General features: G+C 39.3%; 1 protein-coding gene and 1 pseudogene across 12 annotated transcripts in view; one reads left to right on the forward strand and one right to left on the reverse strand.

Moving 5' to 3' along the window:
- The window catches only part of DENND4A (DENN domain containing 4A), a 144,612-nt gene extending 128,199 nt beyond the window's left edge, over window positions 1-16,413 (reverse strand). For 7 of the 12 annotated variants that reach the window (XM_032342915.1, XM_032342920.1, XM_032342914.1 and 4 more), the window contains exon 1: window positions 339-636. The gene's annotated coding sequence lies outside the window, so the exon portion shown is untranslated. Of the gene's footprint in view, window positions 1-338; window positions 638-16,147 lie in introns of those variants that run through there. The other 5 variants (XM_032342919.1, XM_032342917.1, XM_032342916.1 and 2 more) reach the window with 3 other exon arrangements.
- On the forward strand, window positions 14,384-27,844 carry LOC116590076 (annotated as a pseudogene).
- The last annotated feature ends 6 nt before the right edge of the window (window positions 27,845-27,850 follow it).

Genomic DNA, 27,850 nt, shown 5'->3' on the forward strand with positions numbered 1-27,850 from the left:
CCCCTCTCACCGCCCCCGCCCCCACCCCACCCCCACCTCCTAACAACAAGAGCCCCGAACCAGCCCGGAATAGAAAATCTGGAATGAAAACACCGGAGCCCCCCACGCGTCCGACACAGAGGTGCGGGCGCTCCTCTCAATACCGCCGCGCCAGCCCGGAGCGGACCCAGTCCGCCGAGGACCGTCCGGCTCTGAGAAGCCCCCGGGCGGAGGTCGCGGCCATCCACGCCACCTCTCCGAGCCCGGCCGACCCCGCTCCCGCGACCACGGCTGTCACCACTCGGGGCCGTGACAGCTCCACATGCCACCGCTGTCCGCGCCGCCACCCCCGCACTCACCTCACCGCTGGCTCCAGCGCGAGCAGCGGGTCGAGCTTGGAGAGTGGTGCCCAGTCCCTTCCAGACGGCGGCGGGACACGAGGGACTGAATGCCGCGGCGCTCTAAACCCGCTTAGCTCATCCCCAGCCCCGCGCTCCGCCCTGCGCGGCACCCCCGCCCGCCCAGGCCTGCCGTCTCAGTCAGACGGGACTCCCCCTCCCCTCGCAGCCGCCGCTGCCTCCGCCTCCTTCTCTGGCTCCAGCCGCCGCGGCCGCCGCGGCTGCGACTGGTGCCATCTTGGCAGTGACGGAGGGGGCGGGGGCGGGGATCGCTGCGCACAAGCACCAATCACGAGCCAGGCTCAGCCCCAGGGGGCGGGGCGGGGACGGGTTGAGCTGTGTGGGGTCCTAGCGCCTGACGCTGAGCAGGGCGGAGAAGGTGGGCGGGGCTGAGCCGCCCTGACCAGTGACGCGAGCAGTAGTTGAGGAAATGTGCGCTGGTTCCCCCTGCGGTCGGGAGATCCCGAGCCTGAGGCGGGCGTGGGTGAGAAACACCTTCCCTTCCCCTTTCACCACCCCGAGGGTCAAGGATCCGTCTTGGGCCAACTGACCTGCTTCCTCCTTCCTCCCCAGCAGCCCCGACCGTCCTGACATTGCCCAGCCAGAGCATCACGCGTCCGTTTGAGCGGCTGCTCCTACACCAGGAGCGCTCAGATTCCCCCAGAAAACCCCTGAGGGGTTAGCAACCACCTAGTAGGTTTCGGTCCCAAGATTCTGAAGGTCAGGTAAAATGGGGAATTCAGGGGGGTTCTCTGAAAGTACGTTGATAAAACTACTATTGTTGACTGAAGGGGTGTTGATTACATTGGATTGATGGGATATGGCCTACTTAAACCTGGCTTTGGCTCCACCATTAGTGGCTGTTGGCAAATTGCCTCTGAGAAATGAGAGTAATAAAGGTTGATTACAGCAACAGGGTTGTTCTGAGGTTAAATTGTGTAATACATGTGAAGTGCTTAGCGTAGTGCCTGAAAGTACTCAATGAATGTTAGATATTATTCCATGGTCAAATGAAGGACCCTAAAAGTCCCTCTAGTTTCAAATCAACTTTTTTTTTTAAGATTTTATTTATTTATTTGACAGACAGAGATCACAAGTAGGCAGAGAGGCAGGCAGAGAGAGAGGAGGAAGCAGGCTCCCTGCTGAGCAGAGAGCCGGATACGGGGCTCAATCCCAAGGACCCTGGGATCATGACCTGATCCGAAGGAAGAGGTCTTCACCCACTGAGCCACCCAAGCGCCCCTCAAATCAACTTTCTTGATTGTGCAGAATATTTGTCCCTTTTATCCCATTTATCCCTTTTACTAACCAAGTTTACAGCTCTATTTCCTATCTCCATTTCTTCCATCATATTCAGTCAGTCGGTCAGTCAATAAACATTGGTGGAAATGCAAATAGCCATGAGGGAAACTGAAAAAGGTCTGCTTTCATGGAACTGACTGGTTGGAAAAAGAGGGACAATAAATACTTCACACATTTTGGAAGAAACCATGTACAAAGGTGATGAACAGAATCCTAGGAGAGCAAATAACAGGATAGGTTAAAAAAGAACAACAACAGAGTGTCAGGAAAGGCTCATCTGAGGGATGAGGAGTCAGTAATGTGAGAAATGGCCTAGGGAATTGTTTAAGGCAGAGGGAATGGCTGTGCAAAGGATCTGTGGTAATAAGGACCTTGGCTATTAGAACTGAGTGGAGTCTGGTGCTGGAAAATCTAAAGTATAAAGAGGAGCCTGGAATGAATCTGGAGAGGTGAATGAGGGCCTATTCCCCCAGGGCCTAAGAAAATAAGAAACAAGATCAGATTTTACTGTAATTGCAACTGAAAGCCATTAGAGCAAGGAAGTTGGGCACAGTTTGCAGTATGACATCTGTGTCTATATTTTGGGCAATATATGGGCCAAAGAACTGGATTTCAAGTAAAACAAAAGAACCTAAAGTTGAGCCTATTTAACACTAAGCTGGTCAAATTATATGTTCTGATCTTCAGTTTCCTTATAAAAATATATGAGCATCAATCACATAAGACTGTATACAGAAAAATACTACTTTCACTGAAAATTGTTAAATAATGTAAGTTGTTTCTAAGTGTTTTGTATGTCTTCTTAGTGTAACTTATAGTTGCCTAATCAGTGCTATTTAATAAGTACATTTAATGGTGTGGGGTTTTTTTATTTCAAGTGGTAATCCAGTCAGTCATTCTTTTTTTTTTTTTTTAAGATTTATTTATTTATTTATTTGACAGATCACAAGTAGACAGAGAGGCAGGCAGAGAGAGAGAGAGAAGCAGGCTCCCTGCTGAGCAGAGAGCCCGACGCAGGACTCGATCCCAGGACCCCGAGATCATGACCTGAGCCGAAGGCAGCGGCTTAACCCACTGAGCCACCCAGGCGCCCCCAGTCAGTCATTCTTAACCATTTTTTTTTTTTTTAAAGATTTTATTTATTTGTCAGAGAGAGAGAGGGAGAGAGCGAGCACAGGCAGACAGAATGGCCGGCAGAGGCAGAGGGAGAAGCAGGCTCCCCGCCGAGCAAGGAGCCTGATGTGGGACTCGACCCCAGGACAATGGGATCATGACCTGAGCCGAAGGCAGCTGCTTAACCAACTGAGCCACCCAGGCGTCCCAATTCTTAACCATTTTTGTACAATGTGCTACTAAGGAAAATAATATGTACCGTTATAAGTGTGTAGTTTTTTTTTTTAAGATTTTATTTTCAAGCAATACCTTCCCCCAGCATGGGGCTTGAACTTACAACCCTGAGATCAAGAGTTGAATGATCTACCCACGAAGCCACCTGGGTGCCCCATGAGTGTGTAGTTTATTGATGTTGTAGTTCCAAATGTATTTTTAAGTGCTTAGCTGTGCATTTTCTAGTGAAATTTGCTATCACATCAATTTTTATGTTTTTATTTGGATAATTATACATTACATAAAATGTACTATTTTAACTATTTCTAAGTGTACAGTTCAGTGGCATTAAGTATATTCACATTGCTATGCAGCCATCACTAGAACTTCTTCATCATCCCAAACTGAAACTCTACCCAGTAAACAATAACTCTTATTCTACTTTATAAACCATGTATTTTTTTTAAGGTATCAGGTGAGTTTCCTCCCCAAAATTGTAAAAGAGTTTGGTGATCAGTAGGATTGTTTGGTCCCATTGAAGTGTTCAGTGGACCATTCCATATAAGTTTAGAAACCACCACCCAAGAAATAAGAACTAGTGTAACTTTTTAGCTCAGATAGTTAACACATAATAATGAAAAGTACTAATATAGGACCAATTAATTTTTAGCACTGAAAAATTGTGCTCTCTGACCATAAAATATGCTCTATGGTCTTGTAAACCTTTGCTCCAAAATGGCCCAGACAATGTGCCTCTCCCTTTATGTTCAACTATTCTAAGTGCATGTCTAATTGATACTATTAATTTTCATTAAAAAATAAGTGATTACAGCTCTGGGTAAATTTTGTTTTAAAAATCACTCTTGTGTGAGGAATGTTGTAAAAAAAAAAAGGAAAGAAAGAAGGAAGCAAGTTTTTGCCACATTTAAAATAATTAAACATTCTATAAAGTTATAAAGATCAAAAGATCAAGATGGTTTTTTATTTGAAATACTGAGTCGATACATTTATTTTTAAATATATCCTACATGCATGGAGTTTTTCACTCCATATAACCAAAAATTAAATATCTTTGCCAGGCTGGCTCCTTCTTCCCGGTGCCTGTGTCACCCACAGTGTTTTTATCCCCAGTGTGAGGGTATGGCTATAGGCCAGTCAGTGATTGCAAGGGAGAGATTATGGTATATGGGGCCACAAGAGAATTTGGGGGATGATAGATATGTCCACTATCTAGACTGTGATGATGGTTTCATAGGTGTATACCTATGTCATACTTAGCAAGTTCCACACTTTAGCTATGTGCAGTCCCCTGTGTGTCAATTATATTTCAATAAAACTGTTAAAAAAAAAATCCAATTGCAAACCTCCCGTTCTCTCTGGATGCAGATTTAGCCTTTCATGGGTTTTAATCCCTGTGAGACCTATCTAGTCAATTACTCTTTGAGGCACAACAAAAAGTACTCTTTTAGGGGTGCCTGGGTGGCTCAGTCGTTAAGCATCTGCCTTCAGCTCAGGTCATGATCCCAGGATCCTGGGATCCAGTCCCACGTAGGGCTCCTTGCTCATCAGGGAGCCTGCTTCTCTTGCTGCCTCTGCCTGCCTCTCTGCCTGCCTGTGTGTTCTCTCTCTCTCTCGCAAATAAATAAAATCTTTAAAAGAAAAATTGCTCTTTTAATTGGCAGGAAAAAAATGCAAATATTTTATCTACCTTTGCCAATTAAAATATCATGGACATATGGGGCACCTGGGTGGCTCAGTAGGTTAAGCATCAGGCTCTTGGTTTTGGCTTAGGTCATGATCCCATGGGTGGTAGGATTGAACCTGCAAGGTAGGACTCCTTCCCTTCTCAGCAGGGAGTCTGCTCCAAACTCTCTCCCTCTTCCCCTCCTCCCCCCACTCCTGTGCACTCTCTCTCTCTCAAATAAATATATCTTTTAAAAAAATAAGAAAATATTATGGATGTATAGTTACAAGCATAGTTTACCGACTGGGATTCTTAGAAGTTTCAAAAGTTGAAAAGGTTTGAAGTTTTGGTTGTTTTTTAAATCAAAGAACACTCTTTTTTCAAAGAACACACTTTATGAAAGAACATATTAAAAAGCAGTAGAGGGGCGCCTGGGTGGCTCAGTGGGTTAAAGCCTCTGCCTTCGGCTCGGGTCATGATCCCAGGGTCCTGGGATCGAGCCCCGCGTTGGGCTCTCTGCGTGGCGGGGAGCCTGCTTCCTCCCCTCTCTCTCTCTCTGCCTGCCTCTCTGCCTACTTGTGATTTCTCTCTGTCAAATAAATAAAATTTTTTTAAAAATGCAGTAGAAAAACAATAAGAGTATTTGACTGTATTCTCAGGAAGTGACTTTAAATACCTCAGAGCCCTTACCAGTCCTATCTTGAGTTCTCTCAACATCCCACGCATATGTCACTATAGTCACAGTTAAACAAACTTAAACCCTAAATGTGATTTGGGCAAGGGAGTCTAACAGTGCAGACCTGGGCCACATAGAAAAATGTGGCTTAGATGTTGGGCCTCATGCCATTTCTGAAATTATGCCATTTTTTACACCTGAAACTGTATCTGGTTTTTTTCTTAAAAGTTATTTTTAAATACTATGGTTTGAATGGTGCATGAAGGAAAACTCTGAAACCATAACAGTTTAAAGCTCTGGAAGCTCAAGCTATTGTACAGCCTAATCCTCTCCACCTGTTAAATCTATTTACCTTTAATTGCTATACCAGAAATTTCCCATGTCTTTAAGTGAAAACCTGGAGCCTTCTATAAAGTGGTCTTGATATCTATGCCACGGGGCCTCCTTATGGGTGAGAAAGCCTTCCACCAGGGATTTATCATTCTTTAGAAACTCTTTGGATGTGCCACAAAGCAGCACACATTACCAAGTTCTATTCATTGTGCAATGGTGTTAGAATGACACTCCAGTGTATTTGAGCCACAAACTGAAATTTAGTAGAAATCTAGTCAAATTATCCACTTATTTCTTTCTTTTTTTTTTTTTTAAGATTTCATTTATTTATTTGACAGAGAGAGATCACAAGTAGGCAGAGAGGCAGGCAGAGAGAGAGGAGGAAGCAGGCTCCCTGCTGAACAGAGAGCCCAAAGTGGGGCTCAATCTCAGGACCCTGAGATCATGACCTGAGCCAAAGGCAGAGGCTTAACCCACTGAGCCACCCAGGCGCCCCAGCATCTACTTATTTCTTAAAAGCACAAATCAGATGAAATACTTTTGAAAGACAAGTTATCTGAACAACTCACAAGAATAATAGTGAGAAATGTCATGTTGTCCTTGAGAGAGGTGTCCAGGGACAGGAGGGCTCTAGCAGTCTGAGCCACTGCTGTCTAGCCTGTTGGTGGCCTGCTGAGGAGTCATCTTTGACTCAGCACTTTTTCACAAATTTGAAAATTATCACCTCCCAACACCCTCCTCAAGTGAATGCTTCTACCTTTCTCAACAAGTCCTTCTGATTTCAATTTTTAGTTTTTAAATGATCTGCAAAAGAAAGTCATTTATACGGCGTGTGGCTTTTTAAACTGTCATTGTCCATAGACAGTTATGCCTCCTGACTTTCTTTAAATGGTAAGACCATATTTTTGTAACTTTTGGACAAATTTGTGTCAGTCAGATTTTATGCACAAAGTGCTACACTGGGTAAAAAAGGAAAGCAAAGATAGATAAGCCCCTTATGCCTCTAAGCCACAAGGTATATTCCCAGGCATTTCCCTTTAATAAAAATCACACTATGAGAAGTTCTGCACTAAATGGTGGGACTATTGCTGTGGAGACTGGGGGGAGTGGAGTGATTAATTCTGATTGTGGGAATGGAAGGTGACAAATAGAGAACATTTGAATGAATCCCGAGAGAACCTAGACTTTCTACAAAAGGTAAGGGTACCCCTATTTGGTGCATAGGGATGGGGTGGGCACAAGGCAGGAAAAGCTTTTTTTTTTTTAACTCTGAAAAAAATAACAGATGAACTAGAATTTTCTCAACAAATGAAAGAGATGCTCATAAATTGTTCCTACACTTTGATTCTCTTTGGGAGTGGCCAAAGGCTCAAATAATTTGGAAGGATGGGCATCTGTGCTGAATTGCAGGAAATATGAGTCAGCTTTTCTCATGGACTCAGCACTGTTGTTACAGCTAGGATATTTGGAAACATGAGGCTCAACAAATCAGACAACACAGAGTCTTTTTTTTTTTCTTGATTGGCCCAGACATGTGTTCTGCAAGAGTAAACAACAGGGATGCCCTGTTTATTGGTGAGGGGAAACACCTGCAACTGAAAAAAGTAAACTTAAAATACTTCTGTTTTTCGTATAGTTCTTCAGACTGGGAGACAGAAACATATCTCTCTTCTGTGCTTTGGGAATGTATATTCAGTTGCCTCTAGACAGCTCGGTCCCAAATTCACCTGAAACTCAAAATGTATTTGAGGGTAAATTCATTATCTTTACCCCAAACCTGTTTCTCCTATATTCTTTAATTTCTTAAATAGTACCCACCATGTACCAATCACAAAAGTCAAAACCTGTGAGTAATCAACTCCTCTGCCCCACCCTCATCTTTTTTTTTTTTTTTAAAGATCTTACTTAATTATTTGACAAAGAGAGAGCACACAAGCAGGGGGAGAAGCAAGCAGAGGGAGAGGCAAGCAGGAGAGGGAAAAGCAGGCTCCCCAGTGATCAGGGAGCCTGCCTTGGGGCTCTATCCCAATATCCTGAGATCACGACCTGAGCCGAAGGTAGATACTTAACTGACTGAGCCACCCAGGCACCTCTCTCCACCCTCCTTCTTAAACACTTTATCATCAAAGCCAACCGATATTAACCTTTTTAACATCCAGTTGTACTGTTACTATTGTTCCTCATCACAATCTCCATTCCGACTGACCTAGTTTAAACTGTACTCCTGGTTCTTTTGGTTTGTTTTTTGTTTGTTTGTTGTTGTTTTACCTGAAATGTTGTAGAAATCACCTCATTGGATTCCCTATCTCTTATCTTTTCCTCTTCAACCCTACCTTCCTTTTGTTGCCAGGCTAATCTTTCTAAAGAAGAAATATGATAATCCAGATATAGCTTGAGGTTGCTAGATTCCTCCTCTCCTTTCTTTCTGTTCTTGGTAGAAAAGTCACTGTCCAGTGTTGACGATATCTAAGAGGAGGGAGCATTACGGCCTATGCGTTGTTCTCCCGTGCCTCTCTCCAGGATGGTGGAGATAGCCTCTCATTCTTTCAGATTCAGGACATGAGGTTCTTTTTTTTTTTTTTTTTTTTAATTTTTTTTAGAGATCTTATTTATTTATTTGACAGAGAGCGATCACAAGCAGGCAGAGAGGCAGGCAGAGAGAGGAGGAAGCAGGCTCCCTGCTGAGCAGAGATCCCGATGCGGGGCTCAATCCCAGGACCCTGAGATCATGACCTGAGCCGAAGGCAGCGTCTTAACCCACTGAGCCACCCAGGCGCCCCAGGACATGAGGTTCTTAATTGAAAGAAACAATTTAAGCCTCTGCCGTCTATAAGGATTGGGCTCCCCTACAAATGTGTACAGAGAGATGGACTGGTCAGTTATATCAAACTACTTATATTAAAGACAAAGTTAATCCAGAAGGGGAGAACTCTAACAATTACCTTTTTCAGAATTTGGAGAAAAATGGCCTTTTAATGATAAAGATTTTAATTAAAACCAAAAAGATCTCCAAAGCTGCTTCTTAGGCCATTTTAGTCTCTTTACAGTCCCCATTTGCTGTCCTGTCTCCTAGAAATGGATATCCTTCTTCTACATTCTCTGCTTATAACCCTGTGATTTCATAATTGGTTGTAATTATTTTATCAGCATTTTGAATTTAATAAACATCACTAACTGATTTAATAGAATTTAGATGTTGTAATAGTAACTTACAGAGTTTTAAATTCTACCGAAAGGGAAACAGAAAGAAGTTGGCATGAAGCTTTTATTTGAATGTATTCGAACTGAAATGGAAGAAAGGCTTTTAGAGATGGCACAATAGGGCAGTGCTGGCGAACCCTGCTGGCCTGTGCAGTGCTGCCTGGAAGGTCGTGGATGGCACAGTGAAGAAAGGAGAGCCACAGAATCCTTGATTCAGGCTGATGAGAGTAGATAACGATACAGCTCGTTTTAAACAAACTCTATGCGAAGAAGTGATAGGGAATTAGTGGAGCTGTGAAGAGACAAGAAACCTATTCTTCGGTTTCATATTTTCTTGATGATCACATAGCACGGGGCTCTGTTTGCCATAAGGTTAGCAGCAAGGATTGAAATACTAAAGGTAATAAAAATGGTTGTTGCTTGCAAGGGAAAATCTCGAGGGCAAGAGTTCAGGTAATGCATAGGGGCAACTGGATGAGGGTAGGGCTAAATGGACTGGGTTATAGTGCAATTGAGGTGGGAAAGGCAATCAGAGATGGATTTAAAATGTATCACTGACCTACATCATGATGGCTCTATGAGAATGTCAGCTTTCATAAACTGACTTCATGTTTCTCTGAACCAGAACATGGGATTTTTGAGTGGGAAGGAACCTTAGAGGTCATCTTGTAACCATTTGATTTTCCCCAGAGTGACCATTTGCAAAGTTGTGACCATTTGTCCAAGGTCATACATATCCACTTGTGGGAGGAGAGCTAGGACTAGAATCCATATACCCAGATTCCCGGTTCTTTGATTTCTCTGCTACATAGTATCAATCAGTTGTGAGAACTCAGTATTCCAAACTCATGAATATATAGGAAAATCCTTATCGTAGAGATGAAGAAACTGAGGAACAGCAAGGTGGAGTGAATTTACCAAATCCCATGGCGGGACTTGATCAGAGCCTAGGCCTCACAATTTCTGAGCCAATAGGCTTCTACCAAACCACACTGCCTAGGGGAGTCAAAAAAAGTGAAATATTCGATGCCATGTTTCAAGGCATAGAATTTTCTCCTTCGATCTACAGGTATTTTGTGCTGTTATATGTTACGTCTTTGTTAGGAGCTATAGAACAGATTACAAGTCTAAAATATTTGGGGCACTTGGGTGGCTCATTCGGTTAAGCACCTGCCTTTGGCTCAAGTTCATGAACCAGGGTCCTGAGAGATTGAACTCTGCATAGGGCTCCTCATTTGGTGGGGTGTCTTCTACTCCTCCCCCTCCCCCCTGCTCATGCTTGCACATGCGAGTGCTCTCTCTTTCTCTCTCTGAAATAAATACAATCTTAAAAAAAAAAAAGACTAAAAGATTTATTTTGCAAGACTAAAAACTGAACTGCTATCCCATTATCAGGGAAATACAAATGTCTCTTGGTGGTTGATAAGCCAGCAGGAAGTCAGTCTTTGGTGTCCTACAATATTGGGAATGTTTTCGCTTTCATCAAAGGATGGGTTTCAGATTCTCTACTGTATTATCCCAGTAATACATCTATCAGATGGGCAAACATTTAAAAATCTGATGACACCAAGTGTTATTGAGGCTGTAGGAAAACTGGAACTCTTATGCTTTGGTGCTGGGAATGTTAAATAGCCAAATCCTTCTGGAAAGCCGTTTGGCAATATTTAGTAAAATTGAAAATACATATGCCCTACCATCCAGCAATTCCATTTCTGGGTATATACTCTAAAGCAGTTTTTTCCAAACTGTGATTCATGATCCATTAGTGGATTATGAAATTGATTTAAGGGTTACAATAAACATTTTTTTATAAACGAAACAGAACAGAAAATATTAGCTTAGGGATGGTTTTGTGTGCCACCGTGATTCTCCCGCTCCAGGACTGCAGTGTTAGTTCACACAGCTTCTGGGAGGGTTGGCAGTCTACAGTTTTAGCTGAGTCCCTCTCTAGGACTCTTTCCAGGAAGACAGCTACTCGCCCAAGGTCACACCTTCTTCCTGGGTGCAGCTGTATCCAGTAACTGGTCAATACAGGTATATAAAGTCCTGATTCCCTTGTCCCAATTCAAAATTACTCTGATGAAAGATCACTGCAGCAAATGTGGGATCAACTGAGGCTTTTGATGCCACTTCATTAGATCCCAAAACTTTCTCTGCTCATTCGTGCTTCTTTCACTCTGCCACAAGTGCTGATCCCAGGACACTCCCCAATAAATGCCCTGCACACAGATTTCTGTCACACAGATCTCCTTTTAGGCAACTCGGCCTGTGATGATATACTATGCACGTAGGCATATATGGAATAGAATGTGAAATTGTTTTTCACCATATGGATTGGCCATAAAAGTTTGAAAATCCTGCACCTAGAGAAGCTTTTACACATATGCCCCAGGAGATGCTATGAAGATGTTCACTGGGGTACTATTTGCAGTAATGATGACTAGTAGTGGTTATAAATGTCTATAATCATGTAATGGGGTATTATACAATAATTAAAGTTAGTAAGGAAAAATCAACAAAACTAAGAGGGAGCCTATGGAAGGGGAGAAGATATTTACAAGTGACATATCTGATAAAGGGTTAATATCCAAAATCTATAAAGAACTTCCCAAAACAATACCCAAAAAACAAATAATCTAGTTAAGAAATGGGCAGAAGACATCAATAGACACTTCTCCAAAGAAAATATCGAGATGGCTAACAGACACATGAAAAGATGCTCAACATCACTCATCATCAAGGAAATACGAATCAAATCCATGATGAGATACCACCTCACACCTGTCAGAATGGCTAAAATTAACAACACAGGAAACAACAGATCTTGGTGAGGATGCAGATAAAGTGGAACCCCCTTGCACTCTTGGTCGGAATTCAGAGTGGTGCAGCCACTCTGGAAAACAGTATGGACTTTCCTCAGAAAGTTAAAAATAGAGCTACCCTATACTCCAGCAATTGTGCTACTAGCTATTTAACCAAAGGATACAAAAATACAGATTCAAAGGGGTACATGTACCCCGATGTTTATAGCAGCATTATCAACAATAGCCAAACTATGAAAAGAGCCCTAATATCCATTGACTGATAAAGGGATAAAGATGTGGTATATGTATACAGTGGAATATTACTCAGCCATCCTTCAAAAAGAATGGAATCTTGCCATTTGCAATGATATGGATGGAGCTAGAGTCTATTATGCTAAGAGAAATAAGTCAGAGAAAGGCAAATGCCATGTGATTTCACTCCTATGTGGAATTTAAGAAAGAATATAGGTGAACATAGGGGAAGAGGAGAAAAAAGAGAGAAAGAGAATGAAGCAAGCCATAAGAGACTCTTAACGTTAGAGAACAGAGGTTGATAGAGGGAGGTGGGGGGTGAGCTAAATGGGTGATGGGTTGGTTTTAAAGAGGGCACTTATTGGAATGAACACTGGGCGTTTTATCTAAGTGATGAATCACTAAATTCCACTTCTGAAACCAGTATTGCACTATATGTTAACTAGCTCGAATTTAAATAAAAATTTGGAAAAAAATAAAATTGGAGCACCTGGGTGGCTCAGTGGATTAAAGCCTCTGCCTTCGGCTCAGGTCATGGTCTCAGCATCCTGGGATCGAGCCCCAAACCAGGCTCTCTGCTCTGCGGGGAGCCTGCTTCCTCCTCTCTCCCTGCCTGCCTCTCTGACTACTTGTAATCTCTGTCTATCAAATAAATAAATAAAATCTTAAAAAAAAATAAAATTAGTGAAATCTCCTGACATCTACCAACATGGATAAATCCTTGAAATATAAGGATATATACCAGCCTCAGGACAGTGGCTACCTCTAGAGGAGGAATGTGGGAAATTGGATAAATTTGGGACCTCAACTGTATTGTAGCCTTGTATTGCTTTTTAAAGAAGCATCTAAACACATACGGCAAAATTATAGCATTTATTAAATTTATATGGGCACAGGCTTTTTTCACTATTCTATATGCTTAACATTTTAAAATTTAATTTTGTTTAATGGACTATTACTGCAGAAAGTCTACATGCAAAAGCAGAGCATTTTTAACTTTATCTTACTATCAGGAAGTAGTGAAAGGACAGCTAACAAGGTCACTTCCTCTTAAATTTGGTCCACAGGTAATGACTCATGGGATACAGACATTCTAGTTATAACTGTTTGGCTGATTTATTGCACATTATTTTTTTTTCTTCCCCTGTTTTCATTACTACTAAGTTTCATGTAATGAGAACAATACTAGAATCTTCTACGACTTCATTGAGTTCTACTGACATAGTCAATTTCTCCATCATATGCCCTTGGCAACCACTGATTGGATTTTTATTCCCATTATATTGCCTTTTCCAGGATAGCAAATAAATAGATTCATACAATATGTAACTTTTGTTTTTTATTTATTTACTTAGCATCATGCATTTAAAATTTGCCATGTTGCATGTTGCATACATCAGTGGTTTGTTTCTTTCCGTTGCTGAGTAGCAGTCCAGCCATAGTTTGTTTATCTATTTTCCAACTGAGGGACACTTGGGATATTTCCAGTTTTTGGTGATTGCAAATAAAGCCTTTAAATGTTTGTACACGGGTTTTTGTGTAGACCTGTGTCTTCATTTTCCTTAGGTAAATACTTAGGAGGGGGACTTGCTGGGCCTTAAATAAGACTTTGTTTATCAGAAACTCTCACACTATTTCTCCATGTGGCTGTACCATATTGCATTCCCACCAGTGATGCAGTATAAGAGGTCTAGTTGCTCCAGTTGGTATTGTCAGGTTTTGATTTATTTGGTTGTTCAATTTTTTTTTTAATCTATTCTTATCGGCATAAAAGGGTATGATGGTATCTTATTGTAGTTTTGGTTGCATTGCCCTAGTGATTAATGTTGTTAAGTAAGCTTTAGTAATATTTTTTAAATTTTAAATTTATTTCGCAGAGAGAGAGAGAGAGAGAGCACACAACCAGGGGAGCAGCAGAGGCAGAGTGAAAATCAGGCTCCCCGCTGAGTGGGAAGCCCAACTCAGGGCTCGATCCCAGGATCCTGGAGTCATGACCTGAGCTGAAGGCAGTTGCTTACCTGACTGAGCCACCCAGACTCACCTCTATCATAACACTTTAAGCAGGAAAATTAGTCAAAGATTGGAGTATTACTAAATCATCTTTCCTACCCCGAAAATGATAGAGGAAGGATTCTCTCAACTTCTCTGCTCTAAAACAGTTGTACTCTATGAAGCCAAAAAACCCAAAAAATCCCAAAACCCCAAAATCCCCCCAAAAAGGCGGGGGGGGATATTAAAACAAAACAAGCAGAGAGAGGTATTTAGTTGACTATGTGAGTATGGTCATTTTAGTTTAATAGTACCTTCATTTAGTGGTGATAGGTAAAAGAGTAGAGGAGAGAAAAAGGCAATAGAAATAACATTACTATTACATTCCTGGGTCTTCAGGATATAGCCTTTTGTATCATATGGGCCATCTAGAGTTCAAATGAAACTGGCCAAGCTGCCTTGGAAGGAGGAATTCAGTAGAGGTTAGTGTTATTATCCAAAAGCATATGTAAGGGATAGATCTAAGGAAGAAACTAAAAAAAGTAAGGAGAATAAAAGTGTGGCCAGTAATGAAACTATAAATTAGGGTAAAGAAGTGGTTGTGGCTTTGGGAGAGTCCACTCGATTGTTTACTTGACCCTCTATTTTACTTACTTAGGTTTGGTTTTATTTTGCTACAGAACATGTGCAAAGTGAAACACATTGCCTGTATAGATGCAGTATGATCGATAAGATCTAATACAGAAGCTTTATTAATACTTCAACCAATGCATATATTTAAGGAAAAGCAAATTTTTAAAATATTAGTAAGTCCTATGTATAAAAGCAGTCACTATAAAACAGATCTTCATACCTGAAGATGAGAACACAGTGAGTCTATTTATAAAGAACTATAATAATACAAATAGATTCTAAATGATGATACATAGAGGTTTCCAAAGCAACAGGAAAGATTAAACAAGCCCGTTTGGAGGTTAGTGTGTATTAGAAATCATGGCAGATGAAAGTTTGGGGAAGAATTGCTAATGAAATTGCTAACCTCAGTCCTCAGAACTTAGAAATTCAGAGAATTTGAATAACTGGATCAAAAGCTGATTTGGATCAATAAGAATATCCTCTGGACTGGACACATTCAAAGCTGCTCACTAGTGTAGGTGAGAAAATGTCTTCCAAAATAATTTGTTCTTGTCACTGTCACTGCTCTGAATTGTCAGAAAAAGATTTATGCCTTAAGTGAATGAGCTATCTATGAAGCAAGGTTTTGTTCCAGATGTTAAGCCAGTATGAAGTGAGATCTGTCAATTTCTGGAACTAGAACAGGAGAGATGTGTGTGACATATGTTTTGCTGGCGAAAAGACTATGTCTCTGGACCGTGATTATTAGCTTCTTGTTCCAGCGAAATCTTCATATTCAGGGCATAAGAAACCTCACTCAATTTTTTTTCCTTTTTGACCTAGTTAAAGTCCTTGGAATGGGAAGTTATGACGCTCATATTTTCAAGAACTGTGCAGCTACCTCTGAGAAATTTGTAAGGTCCTTAAAAAAATACATAAGTTTAGATGGAACAGAAAAGGAATTTTTGTATAGAACAAGACTAGAATCAAAGGCCCAGACATGAAGCAGCTCATGGAAGGACTGTTTTTGTTGTTGTTGTTGTTGTTGTTGTTATTAGTTTTGTTTGTTTGAGCTCGTTCACAACAGAGAATCTATTAAGATCACAAATCATAGTCCAGATTTGGAGCTACTAGGGAAAAATCCCTGACTTTTTAATCTTCAAAAAGCTACCTCCCTTTCGCTGCAAGTACACAACACCAACTGTATCTCAGCCACTCTCTACTTTTGAATATTTTATGATCAAGTCTACAGTTTTTTGAGGTAGTTCTCAGATCTTTCACCACATTGCCTATCATTCATTTTGTAAAAATAGTTGTCCTAGTTCTTAATACAATTTCTGTATTTGGAACGAATGATCATTAACTATTGCCATTAGAAAAAAAACATTCAAGCGCCTATATATACCCACACAAATAGGCATTTACAAAAAGAAATTCCACAGACATATTCCCTTTTTTTCCCCCATCAGCCAAAAATACATCAATGCAGATAGTTATTTTAACTGATAAATTTTTGGTCTCCCATTTTTATCCTTAAACCCCACCTCAAATCCTGAAACCTCAAAAGGAATCACAAAAGACTACATACCTTATCTGTCCTCAGTAAATGACGAGTGACTGTTGTTGCTGCTCTGGTCTTCATAATTCTCACAGTATACAGATGACAATCATTTGTTTAGACAGTTAACTGTCCTTAACTCATTTTTGTCCTAAACTTTAGCATCTCCATAGGGATCACCATAATCTTTAATAAAAACAGGGGTCATTTAGGGTAGAAGCTCAGAAAACTTAGAAATTTTGGTTTTAAAAGTCTGTCACCTACTTCATGTGAAAAATTATATGGAGTACTCTTTACCCTGATCTCTTCTTCTTCCCTTTTCTTTTTTCTTTTTTTTTTTTGGCTGTCTTCTCCGGTTTACAACAGACACAGCTATGTTAGAGCCACAAAGCAAAGTTTTGCAACAGAATGGCCTTGAAATAGAATACTGCCCCGCTGAAAACTTAGGCAATCAAAATGAAATAAATGAAATCGTGCCTGTTAGACTTTCCGTGTCATTTCTTATAAGGAAAGCTATCACCTTTTTAGGAGAATGTTTTTCTTTAGGTGACCCTGTACCCTGTCCGTATCAAAGAGTTCTCAAATGCTGTAACAATCAGCCACAGCACTGCAAGGAGGACATAACCCTCTTATCCACAGTGCTGCTTTAGTCGCTAAAATGTAGTTTCTGAAAATAAGTTAAGTGCTACTGCTTGGAAACTACCACAGTGTTTCTACTAAAAGTGGTAAAATCATGGGGTGCCTGGCTGATTCAGTCGGTGGAGCCTAAGGGGTTGTGAGTTCGAGCCCTGCATTGGCTATAGAGATTACTTTAAAAAATCTTAAAAAAAAAATGTGGCACAAAACTGAAGGCACAAAAACTCTTTAAAAATGGACTATAAAAGTACTTGAGAGGCTTAGCACGTGAATTAAATGCTGCAGTAATGCTCTGAAACCAAGGCCTGTTTCTCAAAAATGTGTTAGTCTGTATGGGTTTTCTGGGTTTTGTTTTGTTTTTGCAAGAGGCCCCACTCTTGCCACAGATGACTTGCTTGGGTTTTAAAGTTTTCTTTTTTTCTTTTTTTTTTTTTTTCATTTTTGATTCTGAAATGAAATTGACTTGATAAAAAGCAACATATGGGCCACTCTGATAGACTGAAAATTCTCAGGCAGCACATGACTCATGATAACTGTGTAGTATGCATTAGAACTGCTTATCTGACCATCTCACAACATTTTGTAAACATGTATCCACTCAAAACCAGCCTGATCGGAATAATTTCTCCACAGTTTTTCTCCATTCCTACACACCTAAGATCGTTTTTAACGTGGAAATGTAAGGAAAGGTTTAAAATACTTTTTTAAATTTCAGTAGTAGTTGTGGGTAAATTGCCAACATTCTTATAAATGTCACAGCCAGTGGCCAAGAGTTCAATGATATGGTTTTCCTAACCACACACCAGTCAGCAGTCTCATGATCTGTAAAGCCAGTAGATACTGGCTTTAATTGTGTGACCGGGTGCACTATTTTATGATAATTAGGTGACAATAAAACCTCAGAAAAAGCATGATTCCAGCATAGTATAAGATGCTAGTTTCCTTAGGTGTTTTGTTATTTTTTTTTCTTTCTGTAGAAGTTTCTTGCGTTCTTGGCTGGTTAGAATAACTTACTCTAGTGACTGGAGTTGGTTGGATTATTTATAATTTAAGATTTTTATTACATAATTTAATAGAAACTCATGCACTGAATAAACTGCTTACAACACACTTATATCCTTCTTCCTATAGCCCTTGAACCTGTAAGGAATTTCATGAAATTGTCTTCTCTTAATCTAGTTTGTGTCAATAGTTAGCTGTGAAAAGTCATTGTTCGTCTTTGTAACAGGGTGAAAAGGATGGCCTAATTTTGGCCTGAAAAGTAAAGAATGTCTGCATTTGTGGCAGTGTCCTCATGGTACTATAAAAACTGGAGATTTGGTGTGCACCCAGTTTCAGTAATTTTGAGAAATGGGGGAAACTAGTTTGGACTTTGTGGTCTAAGTTATTTGGTTTAGGTTTGACTCTTTGGGTTTGATGCCTTACATTTTTTTTAAAATACCATTGTTCAAAAAATGTGGCAGTGTGTTCCAAGTTGCTGATGATTCCTTCCAGAAAAAGAAAGCAAGGGAAGCAGCTATTACTGTCGTCAGCAAGAGTAGGCAAGCACATTTCTCTTACATGCATTACACAGCAAATATAGTTGTTTGGCTTGCGGGAAAGGGTAATCTCACACACTATGATTTCCATGTTGTTTTTCACAGATTGAAGAAAAAATTATTTGTAGTTTTTTTTTAATTTTAAAGTCCATTGATATAAAGGAGCTGGAACTCAATTCTCATAGAAGTTAATTATGATTCTTTAGCATTAAGTTTCTTGGTTTAACCTTAGATTTATGGTTCAGGATATTCTCAGTTTGCTGGTTTGGTTCAGAAAACCAAGCACTCTGTACAACTCTGAATTAGAAGTCTCAAAAAAAAACAAACCACAAAAAACTCCAAAACTCTACTTTTCTTAATTACACTGTATTTTATAAGAAGATTACTCCCTCTAAAATTAGCTTTCTAATGGCAAAACAGCTGGCTGAAATGTGAAAAATTCAAGAGCTCATCTTGTTTCTTCAAACATACAATTTCAACAACCTCTTTGATTCTTAGTCTCCATATGTTTTGCAGTTTTATAGGTACACAAAACTACAGTACATTAAACTGTGCTTATTTAAGTCTGATGTATATTGGTTATTTCCTGCTCTATGTTAGCAATCTAAAATTAGAAATACTATTCACTTTTAAATGAGGTTTGGTTCATAATCTCATGTCAGAATAAGAATTGACCTTACTTTTTCTTGAGCATCGTTTGCCTTTGGCCAGCAGAGATCATCAGAGACCCTACTGTATTTTACCCAGTTTGTCCATCTTGGTCTTAGAAAAAATATATAACACAGAGTAAGAATAAGCTTTGGCAAAGGTGTAGAGTCCTAAAACTACCACTACAATCAAGATATGGAACACAACCCCCCAAAATTCCTCTATGCTACTGCCTTGTGATCAGACCCTCACCTCACACTTGACCTCAGGTAACCACTAATCTGCTCCTATAGTTTGTCTTTTCCAGAATGTTATGTAAATGGAATCATACATATGTAATCTTTTGAGTCTCGCTTATTTCACTTAGCAAAAAGCTTTTGAGATTCATCCATGTTCTTACGTGTATCAAGAGTTTATTCCTAGGGCGCCTGGGTGGCTCAGTGGGTTAAAGCCTCTGCCTTCGGTTCAGGTCATGATCCCAGAGTCCTGGGATCGAGCCCTGCATTGGGCTCTCTGCTCAGCAGGGAGCCTGCTTCCTCCTCTCTCTCTGCCTGCCTCTCTGCCTACTTGTGATCTCTGTCTGTCAAATAAATAAATAAAATATTTTAAAAAAATTTATTCCTTTTTTATTGCTAAGTAATATACCACTTTATGGATCTACTACAGTTTATTCATTGCCCCATCAGTGGAAATCTGGGCTGTTTCCAATTTTTGGTTATTAAAAATAAAGCTATTAATATTTATGCCCAGGTTTTCTGAATGAACATAAGTTTTAATTTCACTTTGGTTAATACACAAGACTGAGATTGCTCCATCTGTGGTAATTCTATGTTTAACTTTATAAAAAACTGCCAAACTCTCTATTCTAGAGTATCTGTACCATTAGGCTTCAGTTTTATAAGGTACACAAAACTTCGGTACATTAAACTGTACTTATTTAAGTCTGCAATGTGAGAGTATTTGAGAGAATGTGGTTGCTTCTTGTTCTTACCAGCTCTTGGTATTGTCAGATTGTTTTATTTTAGCTATTCTAACAGATGTGTAGTAGGATCTAATTGTGGTTTTGATTTATATTTCAGTAATGACTAATGTTGAACAACTTTTCATAGCTTATTTGCAACCCATGATACTTCTTTGGTGAGATATATAGTTAAAAATTCTGTCCATTATTTTATCAGGTTGTTTGTTTTCTTATTGTTGGATTTTGAGAATTCTTTATATATGTATATTCTGGACACAAGTCATTTGACAAATGTTATTTGCAAATATTTTCTCCCTGTGTATGACTAGTCTTTTCATTCAACAGTCTTATCATTCTCCTAACAACAAATTTGCATTTAAATCTGTGTTTTGAAACAGATCGGTCCTAAAAAATTCTCTGCTACTGTCTCTTCAGATATTTCCTCTGTACCATTTTCTTGTTCTTCTCCTTCCAGAACTCCAATCAGTTTGATGTATGTTAAAGAATATCTTACTTTATTTTACATATCTATTAACTGCTTTCATGTTTCCTTTTTCCTTCTCTCTTTTTTAAAAAGATTTTACTTATTTATTTGAGAGAGAGCACACAAGAGAGTGAGCTTGAACAGGGGGAAATGCTGGGGGAGAAGCAGAGAAGCAGATTCCTTGCTGAGCAGGAAACCCAACATGAGGCCCAGTCCTAAGACCCTGAGATCATGACCAGAGCTGAAGGCTGATGCTTAGCTAACTGAGCCATCCAGGCACCCCTTCCTTGTCTCTTTTTAGTGTATGCTGGATAATTTCTATTGCTATATCTTTCTGTTCTTAACTTTCTCTTCATTTGTGTCTAATTGCTGCTAAACCTATCCACTGAGTTATTGATTTCCATTACTATGTTTTTCATGTCTAGAATTTTTAAAAAATCTGCTAGACTATTTTCTGTTGTTTCTTGTTTTGAATAAGTGTTTTCCATTTTATATTTTTTAAAAGAAATAAAACAGTTATTTCACTTTCTGTGGTTGATAATTCAAATATCTGAAATCTTTGTGGGAGTTTTCTGTTGTTTCTATTGGATATTGTTTCTGCTGTTTTCACCCATATAACTTATTTTTGGGGGGGTTTTAATGTTTGTTGCTGTGAGCTGTTCATTTTCCTTAGAAAATTGTTTATTGAGATACTATCCTCTAAAAACAACTTGCATTTGTTGTTCCATGCATGTGGGGCCTACTCAACTTATAATAATGGACTGGGGATTTTGATATCTATCTTGATTTTAGATTATCATGAAATAACAGTCTTCCAGCAAGAGAATTTTTTGGCCCTCTGTTTGGCTTAGTTCAATAGGAATTTTCCTATGGGTATATAGGTTTTTCACCCACACCTAAAGTGTCCAAGATTTATTATAGAATTATTTTATTTTATTCTACTTATTTTATTTTATTTTTTTAAGTAGGCTCCACACCCAGCCTGGAGCCTAATGTGGGGTTTGAACTCACAACTGTGAGATCAAGACCTGAGCTAAAATCAAGAGTCAGATGCTCAACTGACGAGCCACCTAGGCACCCGCATACTTATTTTATTATAGGATGACTTATTTATAGGATTCTCCAAGCCTTAGGCTTTATCTTCTGTCCCAGCTCCCCCTACCCAAAACAAAGCTGAAGTTCACCAGCTTGAGCAAATACAAGTTCGGACAAAAACAACTTCAAGGCCATAGAATTGAGCAATTACAGTGGCATCATTTAGGTGAATAGAATATAAATGGTGCCTCCTGGTGTTATGTACCTGAACCATGTTGTCAGTTACCTGTCCGGGTTCCTACTTTACTTCCCTTTGGGCTGATAATTCCTTGGTTTCTAGTTTATGCTTCAGTGCTTTGAAGAGGTTTAGGATTTTTTAAAAATTTAAATATTTTCAGTGGAAAGGGCAGTCTGAATGTCTAGTCTGTCATATGCCTAGAAATAGAATTCTCAAAACTCAACTTTATATACCCTATAATTTATAAAATTATCTGATAGCCTAATTTGTTCAAATAAAAATTACCCTTTTTCTTTTTTTCTGGCACCAACGCTTTCATAGGAACAGTTCAGTGGAATTAGAAAGAATCCATAGTCATTGGTTCGTAACTATATTCCCCCATGAATTTTACTAACATATGTACTGGACTTACATTGAAATACCAAAGTAGCACAAAGGTTTAATAGTGACCACATTTTTTTAATGTTTCTCAGAAAATGAGTACATTAAACCAGAATCATGTGTGTTCGTTGCATAGAAAGTATTGTGTCTCCATAGTTACATTAAACATAACAAGTACAAAGGGGAAATGTCTTTTGGTGGTTGATAAGCTAAAAGGAAGTGAGTCTTGTTGTACTACAATATTAGGAATGTTTTTAAACTTTAGTTCAAGAATGGAAGGTTTCAGATTCTTCTGTATTATCCCTTGCTCAAAAATAAGTTAAAGTAGTTATGGAAAAACCACATGTAGAGTCAATGCTTAGAGTTGGTGTAGGGATATCATGTAGAAAACATGATACAGAGATAATTTTCCATGGTTTATTTAATTCTCTCAGTTATTTATGGTATTTTCTCTGAGGTATAACTTGAAAAGTTCTAGAAATTAAAGAGAAAGGAAGTTGAACGCTACATCAAGAACTAATGAGGTACTATATGTTGGCTAACTGAACAGAATAAAAAAATAAATAAATAAAAAAAGAAAGGAAAGTTATCTTAGCTCAATGTTAGCCCTACTTCCCACTTTTATAAAACATTCTAAATCAGCCTTGGAGATGACAATGTCCATTTGTTCGTTGAACCAATTAATTAATTAATTAATTCCCATTAATTGATTAATGGAAATCTATAATGGGTTGTTGTAAGGAAGGTATGCATTAGCTAAAAGTTGCCTTGATCAAGGTATAGAAAGAACATTAAAGAAGGAAGATCCCTGGGATTCAGTCCCCATCCTGGTTCTCCTTAGTGCTATGGCTTTGGGTAATCCTCAACCACCTTGGGCCCCAAGTTTCTTCATCACTTGCTGTAGTGTTGGGTCAAACTGCATTACTGCTCCCCGTACCTGCTGCATGATTTCCGAATTCAGTGTCTTTGTTCTTATAGTTATGTACCTAAAATGCTTTCCTCCACCACTGCATGACTAAGTCTACCTAGCCATGGCATCCTACTTCTTAATAATCCTTCTAGTACCAATATTTCCCTGCCAAGCTTCCTTGACACCAGAGGTTACCTTTCCCCCTGATCTCACACAGCACTTTTTTTTCTTTAAACTCAGAGGTATCATTTAATGTTTTATAGATTATATTATGATTTCTTTTGTAGATATCCATACTACTCTGCTTCTCTTCGAGGGTAGAGTTTCATAAGGGTAGAACCCTATGCCTGCTTTATTTTTGTACTCCCCCCATAATATCTAGAAAAACATCCTGAAGATTATATGTGTTCAGTAAACATCTGCTGAATCTCAAAATAGGGAATAATAATGCTTTTCTTGTCAATGAGAGAGGTCTGTGTTAGATGATAGCTTCAGGCAAGTTCCAGCTTTTAGACCAATGATTATGGAACACTAGTGAGGAATGCTGGATATGGATAAGTATTCACCCATTATGAGGAGAAGGAAAGAGAATATTTGAATGGATCAGAGCCCATTTAAAAGCTGAGATGAAGACAAAGTTAATGGTGCAAGAGTAGGTGACGAGCAGTACAGATCATTCTAGTCATTTCTAAAAAGTTCTTTTCTCCACTGCCTTTTTTCTTTCTTTAAAGACTACAAATACCTGTGCACAGATGGCATATTATATACCCAATTTTGAGAGACTCCCTGTGGACTTGAGCCAGAAAGTGAATTGCAATTTTAGAATGTAGTTAACAGTTTCAAGAGACATAATGTTGAATGAAAGAAAGGAGACACAAGACAGTCTACACTATATGATTCCATTAGTATGAAGTCCAAAAACATTTGGTTTTGCACTTCAAAACGAATTTCTGATGATAGAAGTTAAAATAGTGGCTACCTTGGAGGGTGTGCGTACGTTATACCCCAATTTTTAAAAAATGCAGTTAACAATTCTGATTGTGCCACATATCACTGATGGGCAGTTGAAGGCTAGATCCAAGCTATGCTGTGTGTTTCCTGGAAGAATGAAGCACACTTTTAAAATTACAGTTTTCTCTGCAAACCTGTGACCAGATGGCTCTCATAAATAATGCATCAAAATATGGTTAGAACTATAAGAATTCGTGACGTGTGATAAAATGAAAGCAACCAATGATCATATGGTTTACTCATTTTGACTTCCATTGTGATTTTCTGGGAGAGCTGGGATCACCAATAAATTGTCCTTCCATAAGAATGGAGTAAGTACTGTAGGAGGACACTTGCTAGCTGTGTGAAGCCTTAAATAAGTCACCGGCTCTCTGGGGATCAGATGCTTCTTCTGTTAACGGAAAAATATTTTATCTGTTCAAAGACAGAGGACAGGATCAATTGATCTCTGAAGACTCGTTCCCCTCTCAGAATCTTTGGTTTATGGAAGTTGGAACTATAAAGAACAACCCTGGGTCAAGCTTTCACATTATTAGAAATAGGATGGGAAAGTAAGTCGCTTTAAAAATCTGTAATAAGAGGCAACAAAAAAATGTAGGTGGAATTGGAGTTCTGCCAAGTAGTAAGAGATCCAGGCGGAAAACATCTTTTCAGATGCAGCCAGCTACCTGAAACCATTTGCTGTTGTCCCTGGGGATTTCCCTAGCCTTTGGCATAGGATTTAACTTAATAATGCTAAAAGAAAGAAAAAGACAGAGAGAAGGAAAGAGAAAGAGAGACAGGGAACATTTTCAGACTTCCACTAAAGAAAGCATTCCATGGTGTTTTTCCTCTGTGGGTTCATATTTGCAGAGAAAAAAAAAATCCATTGCAGAAAATGGTATTTCATAAAATATATGAGCAGAGAAGGAGCACTTGTCTAAGTTTGGCTTAAATAAAATCTCACAACAAGGAGGAACCGCATGGCATCATCTTTCTTACCGTACTAGTAGTTTTTTTTAAAAGAGGCAATGGAGACCCAGGGAAGCGAAATGACGTGTTAAGTTCACTCAGCTGGGAGGAGCACAGCGCCTACTTGGGCTTCCAGCCTGTTTTATCATCTTCTGCTGCACTAGGCTGCCCCCTGTGGTTGCCTTCAGACGACTTGAACTTTAAAGAAGAAGCAGGGAGGAATTCCACCGTCCTTTGTTTTAATAGCAATTGAATAAATGGGAAGCTGATTTAACTGCGAGTCGAGTTGGAGGACTCTAACCCTTTTACTTGTTAGCTGGCTTGGGAAATCATTGAACTTCTTCGAGCTCAACTTCCTCATCTGAAGTAACAACTCACAAGGTCCCCTGCAGCAGAGGACAATTGAAGCAACCTATGAGAAAGTGCAACGTGGTTATTAAAATGGAGAAGTTCTTATCTACTCAGCAAATTAAGGAATTAGTGATTACAAAACAATAGTAACTGATAATAATGCCCCGGGCAAATGCGCTGTTAACAGCATTCTTAGAAAAGTCAGTGACCCTCTAACAGAAATGTCCTTTGTTTATTTATCAAAAGAAGTCCAGTGTAATCAGTTTTCCGAAGTCTCCAAGGACCTTTCCCTAATATGTAGATGCTGGTTGTAAAAAGAACCCTTCTGTGAGTATACATATCTCTATCCTCCTTCACATTTTGTATTACCTTTTTCAATTTGTGAGCCCAAGATGGTGAAAATGGTGTCCTATTGTTATTTTAATTTTCATTTTCCTGATTATTAGCAAGGCTTGGCATCTTTTCATCATATTAGAAGCGTAAATTGATAAAGCTTGTTGGAAGGCTGCTGGACAGTCCCAAGTAAAAACTGAAGTGCCTATTCCTTTCAAACACAAAATGCCATTTTTCAGTTGCTCCCTTAGAGAAATGATGCTCAGATGTATGCAAACAGAGGCATGCGCAAAGTGTTTACCACAGCATTGTTTGAAATAACAGATAACCAAAAACAACCTAAATAACCATCAACAGGTGAAGTGGTCAGACAAACTACATAATATCCAAACCAGAGAACACTGTGTAACCATTGAAATGAAGGAAGTAGAGCTTCAACATGAAGAAAAAATCAAGTTGCAGAATAAGATGTACAATATAAACACTATTGACTGAAAAAATGAAAATAAAACCGTGTATATATATATATATATATATATATGCATGTAAACAATAAGCAAATGTCTTAAGAATTATGTAGGAAACCAAAAACAGGTTACCTAAGGGAAAGAGACCAAGTGAGCAGATGGCCAAGGGAAACTTCCCTATTCTTTGTATTGTTTGAATCTTTAAACAAGAATGTATTTGTGTATTAATCGGCTAATTAGTAAAAAAAAAAAAAAGACCTATATATGTATGTGTATATATATATATATAGTTTTAAAATGATACAGAACACTAAACAATAAAATTTAAAAGAGAGAACATTATTATTTCAGTATAAGAAACTTTGGGGGTTTTCCAGAGTTGTAAGGTAAGAAGAGTCCTAAACTAGAGCTGAAATAATATGATACCTGCCATTCAAGTGAAGAATAAAAAGTGTACTCAAAAATCAAAATCATCCGGGTGCCTGGGTGCCTCAGTGGGTTAAGCATCTGCCTTCAGCTCAGGTCATGATCCCAGGGTCTTGGGATCAAGCCATGCATCTCATCTCATCAGGCTTTCCGCTCAGCAGGGAGCCTGCTTCCCCTCTGCCTGCCTCTCTGCCTCCTTGTGATCTTTGTCTGTCAAATAAATAAATAAATTCTTAAAAAAAATCAAAATCATCCACCTGGATATTTAATATTATGTAGTAATTGACTGATTTTTCTTTCACTTTTTGTCCAGATAGCAAATAGATTCAGATTGAGGTTCACCCTTCATGCCATTGGTTTTAATTTACTTCAATAATTGCTGCATCCATCATCAATATTTTAAATTGACCAGAGTCCATTTCAGTGAGGTCAACTCTCCTTTTCAGCATTGATTTTTTTTTTTCTCTCTGATCACAGATGTATCATATGCTTGTTGTGAACAGGAATAAAAACTTGGAAGCTTCGAAGAAAAGATAATATAACCCCATCACCAAAAAGAAATTTTTTTTGAAGTGTTTTTTTCGGGGGTGCCTGGGTGGCTCAGTGGGTTAGGCATCTGCCTTCAGCTCGGTCATGATCTCACGGTCCTAGGATCAAGCCCGATATTGGGCTCCCTGCTCAGCGGCAGTCTGTTTCTCTCTCTCTGTCAAAATAAATAAATAAATAAAATCTTTAAAAAAAGAAAAAGAAAGTGTGTTTTTCCACTTTTGGCTTTCAGCTAGAGGAGGCAAAAGTATAACTGTCTTCAACCATCTGATAGCAGCCACCTCCACCATGCAGCCCAATTCGTCCCCAGTGAGATCAAAGTCGTGTACCTGAGGCACCCATGGCAAAGTTGGTGTCACATCCCTGAAGAGTAGAGATTGGCCCACTGAGTTGGTCTTTGAAAAAGGCTGGTGATGACATCACCAAAGCGACCTGCAGCTGGATGGGTCTAAGGATTACAGTGAAACTGATCATTCAGAATAGACAGGCCCAGATTGAAGTGGTACCTTCTGCCCTGTTTATCGAAGCCCTCAAGGAACCACCAAGAGACAGAAAGAAGCAGAAAAACATGAAGCACAGTGGAAATATGACTTTTGATCAGATTGTCAATATTGCCCAACAGATGCGGCAGTGATCTGTAGCCAGAGAACTCTCTAAACCGTTAAAGAAATCCTGGGGACTGCCCATGTGAGGGCTGCAGTGTGGATGACTGCCACCCTCATGACATCATAGATGACATCAATAGTCATGCAGTGGAATGCCCAGCTTGTTAACTGCAAAGGAAAGTATTTCAATAAAGGATCATTTGACAACCAAA

The sequence above is a fragment of the Mustela erminea genome, chromosome 5 (genome assembly GCF_009829155.1).
Source record: "Mustela erminea isolate mMusErm1 chromosome 5, mMusErm1.Pri, whole genome shotgun sequence".
NCBI classification, from domain to species: Eukaryota; Metazoa; Chordata; class Mammalia; order Carnivora; family Mustelidae; genus Mustela; species Mustela erminea.